We start from the raw sequence: 19,555 nt of genomic DNA, 5'->3' as shown, positions 1-19,555 counted from the left end.
ATTTAATGTGAGGAGCGTTGTCAAAGCATTTTTTTTTTTTTTGAAGCCTGTGATGAGACTTAGTAGTTTGAATTTTAATTAATGGAAAATCATGTTTCATAATTGATAAGTGAGGGTTTTGTGAAAAATTGCAGTCTGGGTTCCGTGAGTGGATTTTACCGGTAACCGTCTGTCTCCGTACTTGTTCTTCATGCATAATCATTCCTTTGAAGGTGAAATCCTGAGTATGCTTTTTCTGACTCTCCACAAAGTGTAAATACGGGGTAATAATGGTAGGTATTTTGTTCTGACTTGTGCATGTAGGAATGATCACACAAACATCATAAAAGCAACTTTTACAAACTGAGTTGTGTTTTTTATTTCTAATTTGAGTAAGACCTGTATTTCGTGATCATATAAAACATCGCCTTCACTAAGTTCTGTCAAACAGCAGCGATCTTACAAATATGTGGGATGAGTTGAGCTTGGGACACTTTCATTCTGATTATTGACTACTAAAGCTTTAAATTTATTATCCATGCATATTGCAGCTGGGTCTGCAAGTGTGTTTTCAGGAAAAAAAACAGCTCACTTGTAGGATCTTCAGATCTATTCTAATATATGCTTTGTAAGATTTTAAGCAATTAGGTTTATTAAAAAGTTACCTATTGTCCAATAACAGATTTCTATCCATGTCTTTTTAAAAAGAAAAGATAAAAAAATGGTTTGAGGGGGGTAAGCCACTCTTGCCAGCTGTACCTCATTAAATAATCTTTGACATGCTGGATCGATAAGGCATTACGGGAGTGGGGGAAATGGTGTGTTTGAAAGTTCTTACAAATCTTAATTCTAGGATTGGGTCATTTTAAAAAATAAAGTTTAAAAACCTAGGATGTGGCTTTAAAACATTTTTTGCCTCCTCCTAATACTAAATTTCATGTTATTTCAACTAGGGGCAGTATTTTCTCATGGATTGACTAAAAGTTGTTATTCTTGGCATCTGGCTTTATGATTATTTCCAAGTTACTCTACTTCCCCTGGGCCAATTTCCTAACTATGTAGTAAAATGGGAATTGTAATAACTTGCCACATCTGCACAGGATTGCTGTGCCTTAGGATTTACAGAGAGCATCCTTGGATGAAAGGTGTGGTTAAAGTCTAGGAACTGTTACTGAAATAAGCTGATGTGAAGTAGGTCATATTTTATAGGAAGTCAAGTAGGAGGTTATGAACAAAGTTCTTGGCAAGTCACAGTGGTGATAGTGGGATGAAAAAAATGAAAATATGTATTATAGTTGGGTAATAAAACCAATACATTTTTTTCCCCTATAAGCTTAGAGGGAGAGGGATAAGTCAAATTACAGGGTGGTGTGTTTGTTGTATAAGAGATTGAAAATCTGTCAAACTCATGTAATAACACATTGTAAAATTAAAATTATGGGATGCTTTCCGTCTATTGATTTGTTTTCTGCATATGGTGATTTTTAAGTTTTTATTTTATGCATGTGGGTTACTATGTTTTAGAAATGGTGGCACAAGATATTTTCATTAGACTCTAGGCTAAATTTGTTATTAGTAATGACTGTTATCAATATCCCTTATAGTTTTTAATGCTTCTCATTTGCTCTAAAGAATATTTTCTAACAACCAGGACTGTGATTTTAGTGTTGGCCCTTGATCTAGGAAAAGCGTTTTATATTTAGGAGGTGCTCTGAACAAATGAAACCTGTTGCTTCTCTGTTCCTGGTAGATGATACCATGTCCCAGCTAAGTTCCACAAGCTGAGTTTCTGGATTCCTCTCAACACTAACCCTTCACGTTTAGATACTAAGAGCTGAAAATTTTCCCTCCTGAAAAATTTAGAGTCTGTGTCCTTCACCCCTAGCGCCACAATTCATGTTCTCATCGTTTCTCGTATGGATTAGTATAAACATTGGCAGCTTCTTTTTTCTGTTTGTAGACTCACCTCCTTTATCCTGATTCCACGCAGTCTAAAGAGCAAATCTGATCACTTCACTTCTTAAAAACCTTTCAATGGCTCCCCCTAGCAGCCTTCATTAAAGAGGCAATGGAGTAGAGAGTTTATGACTTCACATTTCAGATTTAATCAGGACTGGGTACCAATTCTGTCTCTGCCATTTAAAACCTCTTAACATTGACAACTCTTGCCTTTTCCATCAATTGCAAGGTAATTATTCTGAGCTCAGTGGGTTGTTGTGAGGATTGAATGCAAGAAAACACTTAGTAGGATACCTGGCATGTAGCAGGTGCTCAAAAAACATTAGTTAGCTTGGCATATAGGGTCCTCTGTGACTGTTTCATTTACTTTTTCTCCAGCTGAACTGTATGCCTTAGTTTCCCTTCATATTCAGTGGTCCAGCTATGTTAGAGAATCTGTAGTTCCCTGGATGGGTGTAGCAGTTTAATGCCTCCCAGTACATGAAAAGTGCTGGTATTAGGGGGTTATTTTTCAAGACTTAGGTCTGAGGGGGGTTATCTGTATGACTCAGTGGTTGAGCACCTGTCTTTGGCTCAGGTTGTGATCCCAGAGTCCTGGGGGTGTGTCCCGAATCAGGTTCCCCACGGGGAGCCTGCTTCACTCTCTGCCTGTCTCTGCCTCTTTATGTGTTTCTCATGGATAAATAAAATAAATATTAAGAAACAAACAAACAAACAAAAAAACAAAGACTTAGGTCTGAGGATATTCTGAGATCCACCAGGCTGGGTTCAGTGCCGCTTGGGTGTGTTCTTACAGGACTCAGGATAATTCTCTTGGGAGTTGTAATTGTCTGTTAACAGTCAAAGGCTTTTATTTAGTTACCTGGTTGCAGATACCATTTTTTTCATAATCATTTATATATTCTTATACTCAAGAGTGTCCAGCACATGATAGGGACACACTAAAAAGGGTTTTTGAACAGATGACTCAAGTACTTTGAAACCTTGCCACAACTAGGTACCTGTAGGCAAAATTTGAAATACATGGGGGAAATTTATTGATTCTCTAGGGAGTTTAATTGCTGAGTTATCCAAAGGAATTGATATGTTCAGCTATAGGCAGTCTCATATCCTCTAAGAACATTATAGTAAAATCTTGGATAAAAGTTCCTTTAGAATTATATACTTACCGTTTGTACAAAACTGACAAGCCTAAATTTCACATTTTGTTTTTTGTATGGTTGACTAGTGTTTCTCAAAAGGTTCTACTATTTTTACATGTTCTAAGTCCTTCTGAGATGCTTAGGGGTGTACACTGAAACTTGACTCTGTGGACTGCTTCTTTTGCTGTGTGTGGGGATCCATGCCATGGAACCAAATAATAATCTAATAATCTTCAGGAATCCTCCGGAATTGTGGGCAGGTTGCAGTTTCTCCAAGCTTCAGACTTTACCTCTGTGTAATAGGGAATGACAGTTTTGTTGTCTTTATCTGACAGGCACGTGACTATCAAGGTCAAACAGAACAATATATGTTTAAGTATATACACTTAGTAAAGCACTGTATACAGATATTTTGGTTGTAACAAATGGTTTCTCCCGCTAACCTTTCACAGGCAGGGTTCAAGATGGACTTTTTATTTTGTAACCTGTGGTTTGTGGGCCATGTTTTAGGAAGGCAGCAGTGTATTTAGTGCAGAGGACCGCAGCCCTTGAAATATGTGCCTTGGCATTTTGAGCAGACATATTTGGTAAATTACTGCTTGACCATGGATGTTGTCATTGAGACACCCTCAACTTTTGGGGTCTACTTGTTACTGCTGTCTTCTCTGCTTGAACAGCTGTAATAATGTAGGAATGTTGAATGCCTGACTACTACCATCTTTAATACACCCTGCCCACAGTTCTGGATGCCCCTCAGGCCTGGCACAACATCATGGTGTCACTGCCTCATTAGGGCTGCTTCTGCTTCAGGGAATGAAATGATATTCTAGTAGTATGAAAAGGATAATGTGTTTCCTGAACATAGTTCTGAGGAAAAACAAGCATTAGAGGCACTCTGACTTGGGTTGTATAATTGGTAGTAATTACCTATCTGCATAAATATTTGTGTAGGTTTGTTACGTTGACACAGTGTATATAATGATAAGCATGACAGCTTTTCAGTCAGATTGGTCATGTTCATGGCAGTCTTGGGAAATATTTGCACTATTGTAAGTTTACAAAAGCAATATAGAAACCACTGCTGCTTAGGTATCCTAAGTTGCAAAAGCCTTGAGATGAAAATGCTGCACCTGTTGGATGTGAGCTGGAATATACTAGAAAATTAAGCTGGCTCTTTTTATCTCCCACGCTCCCTTTTCTGTATTCAGTAGTTTTAACTTGGCCTTAGAGCCAATGTTTTTTCTGTGCATTGTTAATTAGATGATAGAATCGTAAATGAATAAGAGAGAATTTCTCATAAAAAGTTTTTATAACCAGGAAAAATGTTTATCACTTTATGAAACCCTGTTATTTTTTATTAGTGTGATAAAGATTGTGTTATATAACTGCAATATTAGTTGCCTTATAAAGTATAGAACCAATGTTTATTATTATGAAAATTTTATTTTGGAACTAGTTTTGCTGCAGACAGAATATACTAGCTTTAGGCTGGTTTGCATAATTGGAAGAAGGGTATTCACTTATTGGAAACCTGCAGACCCACTAAGAGCTTGCCTTATTTTGCTAACATGCCTTAGTGTTCTGTTTGTTTTTTATTTTTTTAATTTAATTTTTTATCTATTTTTTTTAAAGAGGTTGGCCAATTTATTTTTGTTTTGTTTTAAAGATTTTATTTATTCATGAGAGAGAAAGAGAGAGAGGCAGAGACGTAGACAGAGGGAGAAGCAGGCTCCACGGAGGGAGCCCGATGTGGGACTTGATTCCGGGACCCCAGGGTCATGCCCTGGGCCGAAGGCAGACGCTCAACTGCTGAGCCACCCAGGCACCCCTGTTTTTTATTTTTAAGATTATTTGAGAGAAAGAGGGAGTGTGTGTGCATGCGCATGAGGGGGGGGGCGTGCAGAGGGACCCTAGAGGGAGAGAAACTCCAGCAGATTTCCTGCTGAACGGGAGCTCACATGGGGCTCAATCTCATGACCCCAAGACCATGACCTATAAAGATGACTAGTCTGGTGAAGCTAATGATTTAGTGGAAAGTGCACAGATAGTTATAATGAGGGAGAGTATAAGTGTTGTAACATGTATTATGTTGGTGGGAACACAAAGGTGTGAATGGTTATTTTTAATTGGAAGAGAGTTCATAGAAGAGGCGAGAGTTGGTAAGGGGGTGTTAGGAAATAAACTCGGAAAAGTGGTTGGGGCTTCTTGGAGGACCTTGAATGCTAAGTTAAGGATTTGCATATCAACCAAGGTTTGGGGTAGGAAGGCATTGGCCGCTGTTAAAGGGGTGAGACAGAGTGTTATCAGTGTAAAATAGGTTGAGATAGATGGAGTCTGTAAGAGAAATATAATCTAGATCTGATGCTCATGGTAGCAGGCCTAGGAATGGAAAGAACAGAGGAGCCCTTTTGAGATAGGATGATATAGGAGAGCTTTGGAATCAGTGCACTATAGAGCTGCGGCTATGAGCATTTCACTTAATCTGTCTTGCCTTTGTCTGAAAAATGAGAGAAAACAATACTTTGTGGTATTGGTGTGAGGGTTAAATGAGATACGAGATATAAAATGCCTTAGTTCTGGGAGTAGTAGGTCCTTCTTTTCCCCTTATCTGGTGTAGAATTTAAAGGATAAGATAGGGGAGCAGGGAAAGGTAGGAGGAAAAGGTGTGTGGGGGGGAACCAAACGATTGAAAGCTGGATGAAGTAATTAGAAATGGGAAAGTGTGAGTGAGGTGAGCAGGTACAAGAGCACCTACACAACAGTGTTTTGGGGTTTTTTTAGCTTTTGAACAAATGAACAAATGCCGAATACTTAATTTGCCTATTTCTGTAAATTTTTGCGTACTTTTGTGACATTTAACATCTTTCTGCAGTTACATAAATATATCCGTATTGAGTATTTCTCCCTTTCTAAGTCTAATTTGTCAGCGACCTCTGTAAGGACAGGATCAGTATTTTACTTACTTTGCATGATTATGGCGCAACTGTTACCAACCAGAAAGTTACTTGCTGGATGAACAGGACTTGAATTCAAGGATTTAATAATATATAACACTTGCCACTAGGTGGCACTTAGTCTAAGTGATAGTCTGATATTCAGCGTAGATTAGTTTTTCTAAGAACCTATGGAGAAACTGACCTCCTAGACTATATGGTCTTTCTGCCATTTCTGCACCACAGTTTTTGAAGTGGAATATGAAACACACAGTAGATAGAAAACTCAGAGTATTGGGAAATAGAAAAAGCGTAATGCCATTACAAATGTCCTGTAGAAAAGCTGAAGGGAGGCTCAGTGAAACTGCACAAGTAACCAAATTCCCCATCTCCAAATGTATAGACAGTGAAGCCTAGTGGTTAGACTTTAGGCTATGGTTTTTATGGTTAAAGGAGGAGACTGTGGGACTTTGTTTCTTACTGGACTTAATGAAAGGCAATGAAGTATAGTCTGTAGGGATGCTAGGCTGTGATTCTATGTTATTTATATTTGGTATATTGTATTCTCCTTGTAACATACCATAGCATGTAACTAGTGTGTAACTACATCCTGTGTGACCAGTGTTACAGATTATTAACTCCATTAGATTCAGTAAACTTCAGAGTTGGAAAAGATCTTGCTAATCATGTGTTCTAAAGTAACTATTTAAGCAAAGGCACAGATGGACTGATTTCTAGTTGGCTAGTGGCTGAGATACCTTCAGTGATTGAGCTAGTGCTAGTTTGCTTTTTGGGGAGAGACTTATGCTGGTCTTTTGTTCTATTTATACCACTCCACTGCCCCCCCCCCCCTTTTTAAAGATTTTATATACTTATTCATGAGAGAGACACAGAAAGAGGCAGAGACACAGGCAGAGGGAGAAGCAGGGTCCCTGCGGGGAGCCTGATGCAGGTCTCTGTCCTGGGACCCAGGGATCATAACCTAAGCCAACGGTGCTCAACCACTGAGCTGTCCAGGCGTCCCTCCACTCCTTTTTTTTTTTTTTTTTGATAAATTGGACTTATTTTATTTTATTTTATTTTTTTATTTTTTATGATAGGCACACAGTGAGAGAGAGAGAGAGGCAGAGACATAGGCAGAGGGAGAAGCAGGCTCCATGCACTGGGAGCCCGACGTGGGATTCGATCCCGGGTCTCCAGGATCGCGCCCTGGGCCAAAGGCAGGCGCCAAACCGCTGGGCCACCCAGGGATCCCCCCTCCACTCCTTTTTAATGTTACATGGAATTTGCTTTGTCTTTTTCCCCCCCTTTTTTCCCCTCAGTGTGGACTTACACCAAGAATACAAATCTCTCCTCCCCAAGTTAGGCTCGAGGGCTGCTGCCAGTGTTGCTTAATAAACCGTCAGCCCCACGCCTGCCTCTTCTTTCCTCCTTGGCTGTTTTCCTGTTTTGATGCTGCTTGTGTTCTCTATCTTATATTTTTGACTGACCTCTAAAAGAGAGTGGCCTCTTTTAGAACACATTTGTTCTTAGCGCACACTTCTCACCCACTCTGCCTGCTTTAGTCATCCTTGCTGCAGAACTCCTGGGTTCGGTTACCCCTGGCTTGCCCGAGGCTCTGCCTCTAGCCTCCGGAGCATCTTGAGTTCTGCCACTTGCACCAAATTGGAGCTGGTTGTTTCTGGAGCCTCTGTTAGAGAAAATGGAAGGACACAAGAAGAGATTTAGAAAAAAGACTGTCCTATAGGGAAGAAGGGAGGCCACAACCTGAAATTTTACACTGGAAGATGGACTCATTTATGAATCTGAGAGTTTTTATACAGGGATTTTTCTAGTGTGTATGTCAAGACAGTATTATTCTCTTGACTATGGAATTCATTAAATGTGTCATATCTGTCATCTGTGCTTAACCAAATGTCAAGGAAGTGAATTAAATCCTTTCAGCATTCCACAGATAGTAGTGATAGTTCTAGTAATTTGCTTACAGCTAATTATAAGGAGTGTCGTCATTTGATTCAATGGATAGAAATAGTGGGAGTGGCCACTTCCCTATTGTAATTGTAAAAAAACAAATTTAGTAGCTGTAGTGTTCAAAGATTATTTTCTAATTATTGGTAAACAAGTCATTTTTCATCCCGGCCTCCCCCCACAATATAGGGGAAATCTTTTTACATTTAGGATTTAGTAGCATATCATTCACTGAAACCCAGTTTCCAAGGATGTAACTCCTGAAAGTTGCCAGTTAATAAATTAAATATCTTAAACTACTTTAGAATTTAAATTAACATGGTAGCTTAGATGTGTGGTTGATTTTTTTTTTTTGCGTTTCTAGCTTGTTTTTCTAATTGTTTCAGGCAAGTGACTATGTTGATGGAATTTTTCTTTTTTTTTTTTGAAGTTTTTCTTAAGGGTTAATTAATATCATCTGCAAACACTTAGATTATTTTTTCTGTTGGAAGAAGATACATAAGAAATTCAACAGTTACTTAAATATATCTTGGAAAGTCAGCCACTGTAGTCTTCCGCCAGGAAATTAGCTTCTGTGAACAATTAGGAGTATAGTCTTCAACTTTTTAAAAAAATTTTTAGTGGGATTGCTGACACATCCTTTTATTAACTGTCAATAGTTTAGCAAACATATTAAGGGGTTTTAGGGAATTGACATTTTGTTGAGTATCTACCGAGTCCTCAACTACATTGAGGGAGATGGTATCTCCATTTTGTACATAAGAAGTCTGGGGGTCAGGTATTTAGTAATTTAACTCAAGTTCACACTGCTTTACTTCTGACTCTGCCATTCATTGCCCTTCCCTGTGCTGATAGAGCTTTTGTTTATCTCTACCTGAAAGCTTCCAAGCTTTTTTAGGTGGCAGGCAGTCCCAGAGAATTCTAATAAAGGCTTTTTTTTTTTTTTTTAAAGATTTTATTTATTTATTCATGAGAGACACAGACACAGGCAGAGGAAGAAGCAGGCTCCATGCAGGGAGCCTGACATGGGACTTGATCCCGGGTCTCTGGGATCACACCCTGGGCTGAAGGCAGGGCTAAGCTGCTGGGCCACCCCAGGCTGCCCTCTAATAAAGGCTTTAAGGAAAAGACGATTTTATTAGATTATTACTTTAAAGGAAGTATTAGATTTACTTTTTGTTAGACTACTTTAAAAATAAATGTATATACTAGAATTACATTCAAAGTTCGATTTGAGGGAATCCCTGGGGGCGCAGCGGTTTGGCGCCTGCCTTTGGCCCAGGGCGCGATCCTGGAGACCTGGGATCGAATCCCACATCGGGCTCCCCGTGCATGGGGCCTGCTTCTCCCTCTGCTTATGTCTCTGCCTCTCTCTCTCTCTCTCTCTCTCTCTGTGACTATCATAAATAAATAGTAATTAAAAAAAAGTTCAATTTATATTTTTCTGATGAAATGTCTTTTTCTGATTTTGTATAAAATAACTTTATTTTCCAGATGATACTTTTTAACTTATATTTTCTCCTAGTGTTTCATTTGTCATTCAGTTTTGTTATTGAGTTTAAAATTTTTATGTAGTCAAATTTGTAATTTTTCCTTTGGCTTTGTGTTTTGCTTGTCATCTTTATGCCTGAGTTTATACAGGCATTCTTGTGCTTTTCTTATAAATGTTCTTGTACAATTTAAAAAATGATTTATCCCTTTAACCCTCTGGGGAGGGTTTTGGTTGGTTGGTTTGTTGGTTGGATTTTGCTGTGTGTTATGTGATGTAGACTCTGACCTTATTTTTTCTTAATGTGTAACCAAATGTATTGTTTTCATATACTCAGTTATTTCTGTCTTCTGTTGTATGGATTGTGGTTCTTAAAATGAGATCCTTGGATGGGCAGCAAAAGGATAATCTGGGAACTTGTTAGAAGTGCACATTCTTTCACTCCACCCCATACCTCCTGTATCTGGAGCCCTGGAGGTGTGGAGTCCAGCAGCAGTCTGTTTCAGCAAGCCCTGCAGCTGATTCTGATGCCTGTTGGAGTTTGTAAGTCACTGTGAGAACTCCTCTTTAAGGAAGGGCAAGCCCTCTACTTGTGCACTGGATCCCATCCCTTCTCAGATACTCTAGGACATTGGAGTAGCCAACTAGCCTTCCCTGTCTCTGATCTCAATTTTTAGCTTTCTCTTGAAGTATCCTTGACTGTATACAAACATGCTGTTATTTCTCTGGATTCCACACTCCCGTTTAGTTTTCTGTTTTTTTCTTTTGCCCTTTGCAACAAACTTCCTACGGAGAGTTCTTTCTGTCTCCGCTCTTCTAAACCTACTTCAGCCAGGCTTTTATCTCCACCACTCCAACAAAACTGTTCCTCTCAATTTACCAGTTCTCTCTAGAGCTGAATGTATTGGTGAGGTTTTTTTTTCCAGATATTATCTGACTTGATCAGCATTTGGTATCTTGGATCACGCCCTTCTTGTTCTTTTTCTTTCTTTTTTTTTTTTTTTTAAAGATTTTATTTATTTATTTATGAGAGACAGAGAGAGAGAGAGGCAGAGACACAGGCAGAGGGAGAAGCAGGCTCCATGCAGGGAGCTCAACGCAGGACCTGATAAACGGGGTCCTCAGGATCACACTCTGGGCTGAAGGCGGCACTAAACCACTGAGCCACCCGGGCTGCCCCATTTCTTTTTTTTTTTTCCACTTCACTTGTAGGATACCACACTCCTGGATTGCCACCTTGCTAGCACCTTTTTCTTGGTCTCCTTTCTAGTACTTTCTCATTTTACCACATTTTTGCTTTTTATCCTATACATTCTGTTCTCCTTCCTATTTTATTTTTCTCACTTGCATGTAACAACTTCTCATGATAGGTATTGCCTTTTGATTTTGTCTTTCTTTGCCCTACTAAAATAGTGCTTGGTAAATGAATGAATGAACCAGGGAAGTGTTCCAGCAACATCACTTTTTGAATGCCCTGTCCTTTTCTCACTGATTGGAAATCCTGCTTATACTTCTGTATGTTAAAAAGTTTTATAGGCCCCCAGTATTAGTGCAGATTCATCTGATATGTTTTTTTTTTTCAGGATTTATTATTTTTTTTTAATTTCCTTTTATTTATTTATTTATTTATTTTTTAATTTTTATTTATTTATGATAGTCACACACACAGAGAGAGAGAAAGGCAGAGACATAGGCAGAGGGAGAAGCAGGCTCCATGCACCGGGAGCCCGACGTGGGATTCGATCCCGGGTCTCCAGGATTGCGCCCTAGGCCAAAGGCAGGCGCTAAACCGCTGCGCCACCCAGGGATCCCTCATCTGATATGTTTTAAATATAATCTATTACCTGTATGTAGTTCAGTAGCCTTGAGATCTGTGGTTATATTTAGCCTTTGCCATTTTCTGGTGTGGAAGGTAGTATTGCTCTGTTTTAGAGAAATTTAACTACATATACTTGCTAGTTAGTGGGAGAGTTGGAATTCACTCATGTCTCTGGGTTCCAATTTCTTGTGATGAGCATGTTATGATGATTGTGTCATCTAGTATGTGATAATGCCACCAGGCATTCCTCTCGACACCCTCCTCCCCAAATCCAAATTCATGATTAACCTTTAATCATCAGTCTACATGATTGGTTGTGCTCATCACTAACCAGAAGACCCTCTTCCCTCGGTCCAGCTAGAGTAAAGATATGAGGCAGGAGGATGAAATTGAGCAGGGAATTGGTTTATGTGGGATTTTTAAAAGTAGACTTTATTTTTTTAGACCAGTTGTATGTGGGATTTTTGTCTCTGCATTTCAATTTATGATTTTGGAAGAAAGGTTGTGGAAAGAACATAGGCTGGAGATTGTGAAACAGATTCTATTCACTACTAATTTCGTGATATCTCTGCTTCACTTTTTTATTTTATTTTTTTGGTGTCAATAGTAGCTCTTTAGGGTTTAAGTTAAACATGATACTATATGTGTTAGAGAACTTAAAAAATAATTCTTGTACTGAGTAAACAAAAGGTATTACTATGAAGAATGACTTGAGTCTCATACTTTTGGTACTCTACATACATTCCTTCTTTGTATTATACTGGAGTAATTTTCATTTTGTTTTTATGCAAACTGTTTTATAAATGTAATTTTAAAGTTTTTGCTGCAAATGTTGTTTTTCTAAGACAGCAGCTGTGGATGTGGCTTAAAAACTGATGAGCATCTACAATGATGAGCCTTTATGGAGCAATGAAAGGCTGCTTACAAATTGTAGCCATGGTTGAAATGAATTCTGTGTTTGTTATTTGTGAATCCCTAAGGGTAAATGTGTTTTGAGGGGGGTGAGTTAGGATAGTACAAACTGAGAGAGTGTTTCTGTTCTGGTAATCTTTGGAGCAGTCATTTCTGCTGCTGCTCTTTCTTATGACTGAAGGAATTTGGAATATTTTGCTTGACAGCTTTGATGATTCTTTCTCTAAATGTATTATTCGGATGTATATAAAGGTAAATTGTAATTTTAAAATATTTTATGGACATAGTGTCTGTCATCAAATATTTTTATTCTCAACAACTACTGTGTATAATAGCTCTTGTGAATGATTCTTACTGAGTCCACTAAAACCCATAAGTGTTTGGTTGTTTGGAACTTAAGTATTTTCTATTTGGTATATACATATCAATAGTTTTAGGCACAGTGCATATTTCAAAGGCATATGGTTTTAATAAGTTACTGAGCAGGTTCAAATAGTTAACTGTAGGTTATTAAAAGTAGTTTTACTCCAAGATCTTAAATATCACATCTAGAGCTGAGCAAGAAATAAAGAAGCTGTGGTATTTTCTATCAAAGTATCTAGAAGATAAATTTCTCAGAAGAATTCTAGGAAATTTTTTTTTTCTTAAAAAAAAAAAAAGGGGTGGAAAAGTGACATTTGGAACAAATGAGGATCCATGACCAAAAAATCCCCACTGCAGTATATGTGGGATTATGGCCAGTATTTCTGAAAGTCTTAGAATATATATTTGTAAATCTCTGAACTATATATATATTTAAATCATCATAATAGATTCACTTTACTTTTATTTTTTTCACTTTACTTTTAAAAGCAGTTCTTAACATGTTTCCTGATAAATTGTTGAGTATTGAAGTTATTAAAAAAATGTGTTGTTAAAATTAACTTTTTTTTTGTTAAATTTAGTGTCATTCCTCCTAGTAATAATGTTTAAACTTTGACAGTAACATCTGTTCCTTTATTGTGTGGGACATGTTTTCAGGAGGATTTTATGCACATTATAAGTAACAATTTTTGTGAATTGTAGTTATTATCTGTAGTCACTTTTAAATGTAAAAGCATTCTCAGTGAGTTACCTCTGATTCATAAGCAAATTTTAGCAGAGCAGATGTAGACTACCAATGGAATAATTAGCCAAAAAATATTAGAGGGTTAGAGAGCCCTTTGTGTAACATTTAATTTCTTGGCCAGTTTATATGAATAATTAGTTTTGAGGCAGTTAAAATTTCTTCTCTTGGGATTTCACAGTTGTTACGGATAGCTGTAATCACTAGGGAAGTAGAAATATTATTTCCATTGAACAGATGGCTTTCCTAGCACTGGTCCCTAACACTGCCTACTGAGGTTCATGTTTATGTTGGAAGATTTCCTAATCACACCTTTTGAAAGATCACACCTGGTAATAGAATATGATGCAGATGATAAAATGACTTAGTAAATTTGAGAACTTGTAAAAGTTGGAAGTGTGTGTAGTTCCCACGCTTCTGGGGAAGGTAATCTGTTTGTGTTAGAGAAAGCAGTAGTGGCTACTAATGCCTCAGCTGTCCTTTCAGGGATTCCTTAGCCACCCTCTTCCACTTTTTGACTTTCATCAGCTCTGACATCAGTGTGCTATTTTCATTTCTGTCTAGTCAGATGACCAGTCCATCAGTGCTTTGAGGCATTGGGAGTTTTTGTTAGGCTTACAGATAGGTTTCCATTGTGTGTGAGGAAGATTTTCAGAGAATATAGTGATGCAGGGGTTTACAATTATAAAATCACATCTTTTTTTCAAAAGTTTTTTATGGAGATTTTACTTGGTTACTAATAGGATTATCTTCCCCTTGTTAATATGTCTGTTTTCTTTGTGTTGGAAATTTTAAAACACATGCACACGTGTATTGGAGAGTCACATGTATACTTATGCTCCTGAAATTTCAAAATCACGGTCAACTAATAGGATTCTAAGAACTTTACATTTGTAGGCTATGTTTACTCAATAGCAAGAAATGTTTAATTTTGAAGTCATTTCTTCATGATATCTGAAAGGCAGCCAGTAATGTTTTTGGAGATATGTTGCCTTTTGGAGGCAGGTTGCCTTTTGGAAAGATAAGGGCTGGGTTTTACTTTTTTAATATAACTGTTCTGGGCAAGTTGTAAGAGTGGATAGAGTTATGGTAGATCTCAGCTTTGGAGCTATTACAAATTTGTCAAGAAGGAAAAAAAAAATCGGGTGCTTGTCAGGGGCAGGGAGGTGGCGCCATTTGTTGAGATGAAATGGCTCTGAGATAGATGGCATAGTAGAGGAGTTGAGTTAGTGTTAGGGGGAGAAGGTTCTGGTTTAGAGTGTCTTGAGTTTGAGGTCCTTCTAAGAGCGCTAGATGAAGACATCTGGTGGTCAGTTATGTATGTGTTAGGTTTGGGTCCTAGAGCTCAGCAGAGAGGTCAGGGTTGGAGAGGCATACCTGAAGGCTGTTAGATGGTAATTAAAACCTTGGGAGGGGGCAAAACTCTCTGGGAGAGTTGGAGATAAGCAGGGACAAACTGCTGGTGAGCACTAATGTTTAAGGAATGGGTAGAGGTGTGGTAACCAGTGGGGAAAAACTAATAATGAAAGAAGAGGTGGGACAAAACCTAGACAGCATTGTGTCACAAAAATACTTTGGGAAGGAGGGAAACTAGTCAGTTGTGTCAGATGCTGGAAAGAGGGCAAATGCTATAAATCCAAATGTTCACCAGATTTAGGGCTTCAAAGACCTTGGCAAGAACAATTTCTGTGAAGTGGTGGGAGCTGTAATATGGTTTGTCATGGGTGAGGACGTGGAGACAACTCTTTCAGGAACAATGGCAGTGAATTTAGTGTGAGTGGAGCCATAGGGTTGTGATGGAGCTTTTTTAAAGGTAGACTAAGGATGCTGATTGGAAGGAACGCAGAGAGGAAAGGGGGATGAAGCTAAGAATGAAACTCTTTGGGTTTTTTTTAAAGGGGTTTTCTGGGGAGGCGGGCACACCACATTCAGTAATGCTCTGACTGTGAGGACATTCAGGAATTTGACTGTTAACCTCACAGTCTTTTCCATATTGACTGTTTCATTTTAGGATTGAGGTTCTTTATTGTTTTTCTACTGAAGGGGTGATCGTTATGCTTGATTCTTTTCACATTTTTTTGCTTGGTGTCTCTGTGATTAATTGAAGTGGTGGATTTAGTCAGTTTCCGTGAAGCCAAAGATTGTGCGTCTTTGGGGTCTTCAGCGATGCGAACTGTGAGCTGTGTGACACATGCAGCAGCTTGTTCTGTTTTGCACTGTATCATAGTCTCCAGACTTCTGTTTGCTCACCTGTGTCCGTAGAAAGCTAACATGTACCCCGGTATATGTAATTGTGCGTTAAGGAATTACAGTGAACCGTTGTGCTTTAATAATGGACACATCAAGATATGTACAGAAATTTGAAATGTTAAAAAGTATTGTGCTAAAAATCAAGTAAGGTTTTAAAGATACTTTAATAGAAGAATCCCTTTTTATCTTCATTTTTATTTTTTAGTGGTGGCACTGTAAAGACCACTTTGCTATATTTTTAAGTTGGGAAAATGTACATAATATAAATATACTCCATTATTTTTTAAAATCTTGGTTAATTTCTTGTGATAGAGTCATTCAGAGGGCTAGATTCAAGTTCATTTTATTTTTGTACAAGTCAGGTGATTTTTCTTAGCTGACAAGCCATTGTTTACCTTAAGTGTTTTTAATGTTACAAAAATAACTTCTAGATAGCATACTACAGGAAACTGCTGGTCTTCACAGGAAAATTAATCAATTTGGGGACATTTTTGTATAAGAAGAACAAGTAACTCAAGTTTCACAACCCTTTTAAATTCTTTGCCACCAGATAAAGAGCAGACCTCTATGTGGTATAGCAGATTTTCATGGCTACTCCTTATCTCATGAAGTTACATTGGTTATTTTATGAAACTGGCCACATCCATAACATCTGGTAGTATTTTGTGCCATTCTGTCATCATTTTTGTTGCTTGCTAATGAAAGATGAAATGAATGAGTTTTTGTGTGATGGGATTTCAGTAAGCTTTTTACAGAAATCTCCCTTTTATTTTGGTTAAAGCAGCCACTCTCAGTAGATAATGCTCTCATTGCTTTTCCATAGAATGCTTTTATTAAAGAAGCCAAAGAAGCTTCCTCCTGAAGATACCTTGTGTTTTTGTTCAATGCTCTCTCACTTGCACCTGGAAGAGTGCCTTTTATGTAAAAGGCATTCATTAAATATTTAAGTGTAGAATGAATTTGCAGTTGAGAATATTTTCACATATTTTCTTAGAAATGTTTGCATTTCATTCAGAAGTCAGCAAAAGCTGTAAACTGAGGCATGTTAGTAAAACCATCTATACTACCAACTATATGGCAAATCTTCCACGCTATGTACTTTTTTCCTAATAAAATTCTTCATGATTTTCAGCACTGTTTTGTGTGTATGTTTATATAGTTATTTACTGACAGAAAATACATTTTGGCTTATGTTCATGTTATTCCTCAAGTCATATTTCAGCTGTTTCTACCATGGCAGGAAGAACAAGTCTTTTCCCATAATAGGTGGCTTTTTACTTTATACTGTTTTATAAGAAGCCACAGCAAAAGAGGCATGTAGACATACATAGTTAAATTCGGGGAAATTTTCCATAGTTCTCAGTTGAAAATAACTACTCTTAAACCTTATTGGAGAGAAAACAAATCATAATCCATAGCAATGTCGTATGTGTTTGGGTACTTAGTTTTTTTTTTTTTTTTTAAGATTTTATTTATTTATTTATTTATTTATTTATTTATTTATTTATTTATTTATTTATATAATAGTCACAGAGAAAGAGAGGCAGAGACAGAAGCAGGCAGAGGGAGAAGCAGGCTCCACGTACCGGGAGCCCGACGTGGGATTTGATCCCGGGTCTCCAGGACCGCGCCCTGGGCCAAAGGCAGGCGCCAAACCGCTGCGCCACCCAGGGATCCCCTTATTTATTTATTTGAGGGAGAGAGACAGATAGCAACAGAGAGCATGAGTGGGAGGAGAGGGTGAAGCAGGCCTCCCACTGAGCAGGGAGCCTGACCTGGAACCTCAATCCCAGGGTCCTGGGATCAGGACCTGAGCCACCTGGCCTCCCCAGTACTTAATTTTTTAAGAATCTTGCTAGTTGTAATTGCTTTGTGCTGTCATTTGCTAATATTTCAGGGTAAAATTTATATGTAGCATGAGGTTATTGAATAGATGTAAGCCTATAGTTTTTTTGTTTTTGTTTTTCATGGACCAATCTAAGTTATTTGTTTAAGCCATCTCCTGCCATAAGAAAAGGAATGGAGGATCAGTATACTGGTCATCAAAGTAAGGAAGGTGAGCTTAAGGTCTCATACTTTGCTGGTCTGTGTGCAGAGTCATGGTCCAAACCAGTCCTGTGGTCCTCACTGGGTGGTGGTCCAAGTTCTCTTTATTCATCTTCATAGCTGGTTGGAAGTGGATTCACATGTGGGTTATGGAATAGAGTATGATTACCATCTCCCCAGGGAAGGGGCTTGGACCTGATGTGGAGATGGGGGTAGGCGATGAACTCTGGTCTTTGTGTTCTCTGTGATGCAACTTCAGGAATCTGTTCATCATGCTCACTCCCATGCCAGGGAGTGCTACAAAGTAGGTGAGGGCCTTCCACGTGCGAGCTGAGCCCTCCTCGCCCTCCTGCCCTTCCTCGCCGTGGGCACCCCTCGACATGGACCACCCCAGCTGTGCCCCGGACCGACCTAGCAGCCCAGAGAGCCGGAACACAGCCGCCCCCGCTGCCATTTTCGACCTGGTCAAGCCTATAGTTTTAAAAGTATCTTGGTTCTTTTCTTTTCTTTTTTCTTTTCGTTTCTTTTCTTTTCTTTTTTCTTTTTTTCTTTTCTCTTTTCTTTTCTTTTCTCTTCTTTTTTTATTTATTCATGAGAGACACAGAGGGAGAGGCAGATACATAGGCAGAGGGAGAAGCTCCCCTGTGGGGAGTCTGATGCGGGACTGGATCCCGGGGTCCTGGGATCACCACCTGAGCCAAAGGCAGACCTTCAACCTTGAGCCACCCAGGTGCCCCTCTCTCTTATCTTTGTCATGTCCCCTTCTTTAATTTTTAAGTAATCTCTATGTCCAACATGGGATTCAAGTGCAGAACCCCAAGATCTAGAGTTGCATATATGCTCTATGAACTGATCCAGCCAGGTGCTCCTTGACTGTCCTGTTATAGTCTCATGTGATTAGCTAATTATTTTTTTTACTTGGTAAAGAACGAATACTAGGAGGAAAGAGGTACCCTTCTGCTATTTATTTATTTAGAGTGCTTGATTATTCGTATTCTCTCCAATATCTGTTTTGTTGAGGAAATCATCCTAAGGCCTTTCCCTGTTTTCTAAGAGTTCAGGTAAGGAAGTAGGTAATTAGTGATATTCTGAAACAAATCAGTGAGAGCACCATTACCAATCCTTCATATTGTGGGATATCTCTTTTCAGGTTGGGGTCTTCTGACATAGAATGAGCTCTAGGGTCATATTTAAAGATTTTTGGGTGTCATCTGTGTTCTAGGTACTAGGTTATACCGGTGGACAAGACAAAACAATCTTTGCCAGTGTATAGAGGTTACATTTTAGTGAGAAGGGGTACCTGGCTCGCTTAGTCGGTGGAGCTTGGGGGAGTGAGTTCGAGTTTCTTAAGTCATACTTTGGGGTGCCTGGGTGGCTGTCGGTTAAGTGTCTGCTTTTGGCTCTGGTCTTGATCCTGGAGTCCTGAGATTAAGCCCCATGACAGCTCTGCTCAGCAGGGAATCTGCTTCTCCCTCTCCCTTGCTCATACTCTCTCAACTAAATAAATGAAATCTTTTTTTAAAAAAAGTGTTGTTAACGGGACGCTTGGGTGGCTCAGCTGTTGAGCGTCTGCCTTCAGCTCAGGGTGTGGCCCGGGTTCCTGGCTCCCTGCGGAGACCCTGCTTCTCCCTCTCCCTGAGTCTCTGCCTCTCTCTGTGTCTCTCATGAATAAATAAAATCTTAAAAAAAAGTCATATTAAAATACATTTTAGTGAGAGAAAGAGACAAAAGACGAAGTAAAATATCGAGATAAGGGCTTTAGAAGAAAAAGTTGGGGATAGGGAGTATCATGTCAGGAAGAGGTTGTAACAAGATGGAGTGCTTATGTAAAGTCTCACTTATGTAAAGGTGACATTTGAGCCAAAGGATAAATGGATAAATGGAGAATTGAGGTGTGTATGTATGGGGGAAGAACATTTTGGCAAGCAGGAATAACACTTATAAAGTGTGTGT

General features: G+C 38.7%; 1 protein-coding gene and 1 pseudogene across 13 annotated transcripts in view; one reads left to right on the top strand and one right to left on the bottom strand.

The window, feature by feature from the left end:
- Positions 1 to 19,555, top strand: part of RBPJ (recombination signal binding protein for immunoglobulin kappa J region) — a 226,781-nt gene that overhangs the window by 122,364 nt on the left and 84,862 nt on the right. Inside the window, exon 1 of one of the 13 annotated variants that reach the window (XM_072737947.1) lies at positions 12,303 to 12,453. The exons of 11 other annotated variants lie outside the window; for them this stretch is intronic. The gene's annotated coding sequence lies outside the window, so the exon portion shown is untranslated. Of the gene's footprint in view, positions 1 to 12,302; positions 12,454 to 19,555 lie in introns of those variants that run through there. One more of the 13 variants, XM_072737944.1, reaches the window with a different exon arrangement.
- Positions 17,707 to 18,056, bottom strand: LOC112919076 (cytochrome c oxidase subunit 6A1, mitochondrial pseudogene; annotated as a pseudogene).

The sequence above is a fragment of the Vulpes vulpes genome, chromosome 14 (assembly GCF_048418805.1).
Source record: "Vulpes vulpes isolate BD-2025 chromosome 14, VulVul3, whole genome shotgun sequence".
Lineage (NCBI taxonomy): Eukaryota > Metazoa > Chordata > Mammalia > Carnivora > Canidae > Vulpes > Vulpes vulpes.
This window is presented reverse-complemented; position numbering and strand designations above follow the sequence as displayed.